Source organism: Nanorana parkeri, unplaced genomic scaffold (assembly GCF_000935625.1).
Source record: "Nanorana parkeri isolate BGI_ZX_2015 unplaced genomic scaffold, ASM93562v1 scaffold420, whole genome shotgun sequence".
NCBI lineage: Eukaryota > Metazoa > Chordata > Amphibia > Anura > Dicroglossidae > Nanorana > Nanorana parkeri.
The window spans coordinates 533,016-540,982 of NW_017306688.1; the positions used below are offsets into that span (position 1 = coordinate 533,016).

The 7,967-nt window shown below is 48.0% G+C and overlaps 1 protein-coding gene across 1 annotated transcript in view; it reads left to right on the top strand.

The window, feature by feature from the left end:
- The first annotated feature begins 5,962 nt into the window (after window positions 1–5,962).
- Window positions 5,963–7,967, top strand: part of GOLPH3L (golgi phosphoprotein 3 like) — a 59,485-nt gene continuing 57,480 nt past the window's right edge. Inside the window, exon 1 of the mRNA XM_018559903.1 lies at window positions 5,963–6,110. The gene's annotated coding sequence lies outside the window, so the exon portion shown is untranslated. The remainder of the gene's footprint in view (window positions 6,111–7,967) is intronic.

A 7,967-nucleotide genomic window follows, 5' to 3' on the forward strand; every position in this document is an offset into this window, starting at 1 on the left:
ACTTTTATATCAGACTTCTGTTTCCCCTTCATTTTAGAGTCCTCAGTCCCCCCCCCTTCACATCAAAGTTCTCTGTCCTCCTTCATATTAGAGTCCTCAGTCTCCTCTAGCAAAAATGTTAATCATTTGAGGCTGAAACCAAGCCTAAGAGCCCGAGAGGCCTAATTTGAGGCCTCCAAGATGTAATCGGAGGCTTCCAGCTCTGATGTCACAGCTCTAGTGTGACTCCCCACCCCACATGCCCCCATGCAATGCTCAAGCTAAGGCTTTGTCACCACAGGTTTGAAAAGGGGGTCACAGGTACTTTGGCAGGTATTCCTGATGCCAACCAGGTGCCCCACAATTTTTTGGTTGGGCACTGTGGTCACATTTACCAAGATTTGCATTTCTTTTACACTGCGTTGGAACCATGTTACCCCCTTCACTTATACTGACTGCCCTTGTGCTTGCCAATACCAAAAGTGCCCATAGGAGGTGAAGCATGGAAGCCCTTATGCTTCTGCCTTCAACACTCATGGAGATGGAGCCTAACCTACAGAGAAGCACTCTATGCAGAAGGGTGTTGGACTGCATGACCAGAAGTCAATGTTTGAACATAGAGCGAGAAGTGCATGGCCGTCACCTTTTGGTCCAAGCTTTTCGTGTCTGTATTTCTCAGCTAGGCTTGCATGCACGTTAACATACACTATATTGCCAAAAGTATTGGGATGCCGGCCTTTACACGCACATGAACTTTAATGGCATCTTAGTCTTAGTCCATGGAGTTCAACTCTTCAGGGAAGGCTGTCCACAAGGTCTAGGAGTGTGTCTATGGTAATGTTTGACCATTCTTCCAGAAGCACATTTGTGAGGTCGGTTACTGATGTTGGACGAGAAGGCCGGGCTTGCAGTCTCCGCTCTAATTCACCCCAAAGGTGTTCTATTGGGTTGAGGTCAGGACTGTGTGCAGGCCAGTCAAGTTCCTCCACCCCAAACTCGCTCATCCATGTCTTTATGTACCTTGCTTTGTGCACTGGTGCACGTTCATGTTGGAACAGGAAGTGTCAGGTACGTCGAGTCTATATAGTCTCACTGGATCGCAGCTGCGGAATTGATTTTAGTGTATTTATGAAAAGGTGGTTCAGTGGGCGGTTCCCTATTACACTAAGTGCGGTAGGGAGACCGTATGCATCATGTACCACCGGGGTGACCTACAGGTGATGGTTTTTGGGAATAATTGGTAAGGAAGTCCCCTTAACTAAGATGTAGTTTGGACTAAAGGGGAGCAGCTGGATGTAACCAGAGTAATGAAGTGAGTATTTGCAAACTATGGTATAAACAGTAGCAAGCAGGCAGTAATGAGTATTTGCAGACTATGGTTTAAACAGTAGCAAGCAGGCAGTTTGGTATCTGACCAGGTTCAGTATTTTAGAACAAGTATGGCAGCTGTGTGCGTGCAGGATATAGCAAGCTTGAAATGATTTACAGCACTCCACTCTTCCAATGCAAGTCAGTTTGAAGCAACACAACTAATGCAATTCCTCCTTATGCTTATCTATGATGACAGCGACTAGTATAGCAGTTCAGTAAGCACAGTAAAGTTAGCGTAGCAGTATGGCAGCTCAGTCATGCATTTAAGTGAGGTTGCAAGTTAAATGTCCGCTATCAGAATGCTGGCAGAAACAGGAGATATATTACTGGAAATGCTGGTATCCCAGATAGTAGGGACAGTGCCCAAGGTACTTGCGCTTAGTTGCTTCAGCCCAATAGACTATTTGGGCTAAGAAGGACTCCTGGCCACTAGCCCTGCGTGTACTTCCGGGGTAGATGAGAGGTGGTTGCTGCAGTCTGTCTGTCTCCAGACAGTGGTCTCTGGGACGGCGTACATGTAAGGACAATGTAGGTTCACCGTTCGTCACTCGACACTCCAAAACGAGAGAACGCCGAGTGACGAAACAGCTGAGCCTTTCACTGCGGGGCCGCGCCCCGTGGGCGGAGTCTGCGTGATGTCATCGCCGGAACGGCACGTCGCTGGAGCGAAGGGACGCGCCGGGTAAGTCTATGACAGGAAGGGACCATCCCCAATCTGTTCCCACAAAGTTGGGAGCATGAAATTGTCCAAAATGTCTTGGTATGCTGATGCCTTAAGAGTTCCCTTCACTGGAACTAAGGGGCCAAGCCCAACCCCTGAAAAACAACCCCACACCATAATCCCCCTCTACCAAACTTTACACTTGGCACAATGCAGTCAGGCAAGTACCGTTCTCCTGGCAACCGGCAAACCCAGGCACGTCCATCTGATTGCCAGACAGAGAAGCATGATTCATCACTCCAGAGAACATGTCTCCACTTCTCTTGAGTCCAGTGGCGGCGTGCTTTACACCACTGCATCTGACGCTTTGCATTGCACTTGGTGATGTAAGGCTTGGCTGCAGCTGCTCGGCCATGGAAACCAATTCCATGAAGCTCTCAAGAAGCCACACGAAGTTTGGAGGTCTGTAGCTATTGACTCTGCAGACAGTTGGTGACTTCTGCGCACTGTGCGCTTCACCATGCGCTGACCCCGCTCTGTCATTTTACGTGGCCTACCACTTTGTGGCTGAGTTGCTGTTCCCAGTTGTTTCCACTTTGTTCTAATACCACTAACCGGTGACTGCAGAATATTTAGTAGCAAGGAAATTTTATGGATGGACTTATTGCACAGGTGACAACCTATCACGGTACCACACTTGAATTCACTGAGCTCCTGAGAGCGACCCATTCTTTCACAAATGTTTGTAGAAGCGTCTGCATGCCGAGGTGCGTGATTTTATACACCTGTGGCCATGGGGGTGATTGGAACACCTGAATCCAATGATTTGGAGGGGTGTCCCAATATTTATGGCAATATAGTGTATTTATAGCAACAAATATGTGTTTACAAAATTGAAGAGGTTTGCTAACGCACAACACCCTCCCCAACCATTCTGTTCCCACTGCACTCAGCTGATCAGATGACATATTCCCGCCCCCCGACACCAAAAGGGGGAACTGGCCACTTACTTCAAAACTCCACTGTACAGCCCTGGAGCACTGTAGCATTATAATGCTGGCATTGATGAGTGGTTATTGGTCAGCGCAACCACAGGACCCTGCTGACCAGTGAGAATCTCTTCTGAGCCTTGTAGTGTTTAAATAAAGCGGGTGTATAAATATATAAATACCCAAATATATGTATTTATACTTTTCCAGAGAGTAGCGTTTAATCCAACAAAAGCAGATGAACAGGAACAGTCCAACAGAGTAATACAGAGTAATAATAAAATAAAGTAAAATTATGAAGATTCCCAGTGAGTACCCTTCTCTATACCATCTCTCTCTCCCTTTCTCTCTCTCCCTACCCCATTCCAGTCTCTTCTTGATATACCCATTTTCCTCAGTCACTAAAACGTGGAAGAAGCTGATTGGTTGACCAGAGAAAACTTTTGATCTTCTTGTTACTAAACAGATTCTTGATTCCTATCTACCCTGTAACAATTGCATTTCCTTTGAAATGCTTTCAGCTGTCATTTGCCCTATTGTTTGACACCAATTGCATTGTTCATATGTAATCAAAAATACAAGACTCTGTAAATACATATACAGTGCTGGTGCCACCAAACATCTTATCAATCCCATTAACATATGCCTCTCCCTTTTTGCATACTGTTTGTGGGGGAAGAGTTTGTTATTTACTTAAAGGAGAACTATGGGGTTAGGGCTTTTCCCCATAGTTCTCCTAAGGGTAACGGGAGGACACAAACTAGCGTCCTCCCGTCACCCAAAGCTCAGTATACCGCGAGCTACAGCTGCGTGACTGACAGCTGGCTCTGCCTATCTAGAGGCAAAGCCAGCTGCACCCTTCCCCGTCCGTTCCGCCAGTCAGCGCTGGAGGATCGGAGCGGGGAGGAATCCAGTCCCTCCCCTGTCACGGCCGGCACAGGATCGAGAAGTGAGCGAGCGACGGTATGTGTTCGCATTCTCCTTTAAGCATACACCCGAAATATACCCCTAATATATCCACTTCAATCGTAATTTACAACAAGCCTTTCTCCCTGAACCGTGCCCTGGAAGAAACAAGAGATTCTCATTGGTCAGCACAGTCACATAGTTGCGGTGACCACTGACCGCTCACCAATGCCAGCATTATGATTCAAAATCAAGCCTGCTCAAAACATTAGACTGCCTAACCCTCTTCCCGACCCAATCGGTTTGGGTGGAGCTACATTCCCTGCTCTGCAGCTGTGCGTCACAAAGGGGCAGGGAACACCCCTGCCGCCAAAGATTGGATCAGGAGGAAGGGTGATGGTCATTGTTTTGAGCGAGTTTGGCCGAATTCAGGCAAGTTGAGTTGCGGACAGCCACGGACAGATAGGGCCGCCGCCAGCCTGTGATGTTTGCTATCTATATACTCGGCTCCACCTCATCTGTTATATTTTGCCACAGAATTAGATATGACCGTGTTTGTGCACACTAAAATTAATTTGAATGCATTTTTATTAAAAAAATTGGGGTTTGATAAAGAGTTGCCCAAATATCACGTGACATAAACAAATGAAACAGCCACCATTTTATTCTCTAGGGCAGTGGTGGCGAACCTATGGCACGCGTGCCAGGGAGGGCACGCGAGGCCCTTTCTGCTGGCACGCGAGCCTAGGTTCAGGGACCACCAATTGAAATAGATCCGACTGACCCGGATCGCCTTGGTACGCGATCCGGGCCAGTCACAACCAGGCAGCGGCGGCGGCCTCTAAACAGGCAGGTTAGATGGCTGCTTCCTCCTCGCTAGGACCCCGGGAGGCCCCCGCGAGCGGCCGTCTAATCTGCCTGTTTAGAGGCCGCCGCCTGATTGTGACTGGCCCGACTACAGAGGCACAGCCCTCCCCCATGAGAGATGCATGGATGAGAGACCCCAGGGATGCAGCCCCCCTCCCTGCAAAACAGGTAAGCAGGAGAGGGGGCAATGTTTTAATTATTGATCTTTATTAGTAGTTCTGTGTGTGTGTAATGTGTGTGTTTTAACAAGTGCGTGTATGTGTTTTATTGAGTGTATAAGTGCCAATTCATACTGGGCGTTTTATTGCGCGATTTCCGCCGCATGATATCGCAAGAAGTCGCCATCCAATGCTTTTCAATGGAGCTGTTTTAATGTACAGCTTCATGTCGCCCGTGCAGGACCCTTTTTCCCGTGGACGCCGCGCGATTTTTCAATTTTTGCATGCAGCCCGACGGTGAAGGTCGCGCGATCGTCATTGGAACGTCGTCCGAACAGTCGCGCTATCCCGGCCGCGCGGAAATCCGCCCAGGTGAGTGATGCTCAGTGTGAATGGGGCCTTAATGTTTGAATATGCGGGTTTCCCTATTTTGCCTAAGGCAGTGATGTTGAACGTTTCTTAAACCCGAGCGCCCAAACTGCAATACAATACTAAACTTATTTTCAGCGCTGGCACTTTGAGATAAATTGATTTTGCGTCGCAGTTTGGGCACTCGAGTTCAAAAAGGTTCGCCATCACTGCTCTAGGGTCTCTGCTTTCAAAAAATATATGTTTGAGGGGTTTAAAGTAGTCTTCATGCCTAAAAAGAGCATTCTAACATGCATGTAAAAATTATTTTAAAAAGACTTGCATTGAAACGGTTAAGGCTTTTTATTGATTTTGTTTCCACTCACTTTCATAAATATAAGCCATTTAGTGTAACACTTGCACTCTCCCTATGACTGCTGGAAGAAAACAATGTAAATCCCACAACCACTTCCGCCCTCACACCAAGATCCCCCGTCAGCTGAGCCCGCTCCCTAATCCAACATGGCCGCCGCCCCACGGACAGAACGGCGTCTCCGCCTCCTTCACACTTTCCCGCGACGCCATTGGCCAGGACGCTCTGTCACGGCAAACAGATCACCTTCACACAAGCTTGGTAGACTCGAGCCCGGGGGGCGGGACGATCTCTTACCAGTGGCCAGAAGGACACTGACAGAGGCCAGCGATTGGTGGCGCGTGTGGTCTGTCATCGTGCACAACGATCGGGTTGAGGTGCGTTGTCTCCTCAGAGCTGATGTGTCCGAGAGCAGGAAGTGAAGTTTCAAGGCAGTACTTCAGCTGAGAGTGGAGCAGGTAAGAGATGGTGGACGGGCGAGGGGGGATTGTTATGGGTTGTGTAGGCTGCGGATCTTCCGGGGTGATTGGCAATGTTACTGGTGGGTGCTTGTTTACTAATACATATAGAGCGTGTGTTTACATCCTGTATATATCTATCTATCTATAGTGTGTATGTGTGTATATATATATATATATACACACAATTAGTGTGGGTCTTAGATATCTGGATTCCTTGTGTATATGGTTGTCAGTTGGCCCTGAATTCTAGTGACAGTCCTTGTCTTTGTAGCTTTGACCCTGGGACTGCACCTGATTGTGCTTCTCCATTGACTGCCCATTAAAAGGACATTTAATTCTACACCCTCCCTGGCTGATAGTGCTATTATGGCCGCTTTATGACCCCAGCACGCCCCTTAAGTCCTCGCATATCAGGGCCCATGCCGTTCCAATGTTACAGCAAAGAATTAGCAATGTGCACCTGTGTGCGCTCTTAGTTCTCCCCTCCTGGCGAATTAGTACATGTATTCCTATAGCACTGAGTGTTTCTGCACCCTGGACTCCGTACAGGGCCCTCAAGGAGCCAAGGTTCTTTCGAGTGTTGGAGGAAACCTGCACAGGAGACTGTGCAAAAACTCCATGCAGATGGTGTCCTGACTAGGGATGAGCTTAGGTTTGGACCAGGCCTGGGCTCCTCTGATCACGAAAGGAATCTCCTTCAGCTGCCGTCCAATCAGCTGCGGTTGGGAAATTCCCTGAGCGCCTTTAACCCCATAAGAACCCTTTTGCCGCCAAGGCCTTTTTTTCATTTTTTGTTTCCACATTTTAGGCCTGAAAATGACTTGAAACCCCCAAACATAATATATTTCCTGAAAGCCAAGACCCTATAGAATAAAATGGCGGCAGTTGCAAATTTTTATGTTGCAAGAAATTAGCGCAACTTATCAAACCCAAAAATGTAGTTAAAAATGCACTTAAGTTTAGTTTCCTAAAACACAATATAAAACCCTTTTACAATATAAAAGATGAGGTTACAGCGAGTAAATAGATACCCAACATGCCCAGGTTAAAAATCGTGTGCGTCCGTAAAACTGCGACAGAATTCAGTACCCCAAAAAGTCCATAGACAACGCTTTAAAAGCCCCCACAGGTCATCAATTTAGAGATACAGATAAATATTGGCCATAGAATTATTGCTCTCACTCCGGCGTCCGTGGCAATACCCAACGTGTAGCGTGATTGTCGTTTTAGTACGCAGACGCACCTGACGTGTGTTTACACATGTGCTCGTGGGGGCCTTAACATTTTTTTTACATTTAATTTATTTAATATTATTTGTAAAACTTTTTTTAACTTTAATTGATATCGCATAAGGAGGCTTACAAGCCCCCCCATTGTGATAGCATATTGGTGGTGACAGATCCTCTTTAAGGTGATGCTGGGGGTCCAAAAGACACCTAATGTCACCTTTACACTCTAAATAAGCTATTGAAGTGGAAATTGCTGGGCTTCAGGAGCCGAGCACTGACCGCTCAGGGACCGGAAGTGATGTAATCTGCATCGCTCCCGGTCCCATAGTACGGGAAGGAGATCGGTAAACGGAGGTTTGTCGCTCTCCACTTTCCCACTGACACCCAAGATGCTGGTCTTAGGCCCGTAGGAGGGGCAGCGGAGCCAGAGAAACACGGCGGAGGGGCAGCGGAGCCAGAGAAACACGGCGGAGGGGCAGCGGAGCCAGAGAAACACGGCAGAGGGGCAGCGGAGCCAGAGAAACACGGCAGAGGGGCAGCGGAGCCAGAGAAACACGGCAGAGGGGCAGCGGAGCCAGAGAAACACGGCAGAGGGGCAGCGGAGCCAGAGAAACACGGCAGAGGG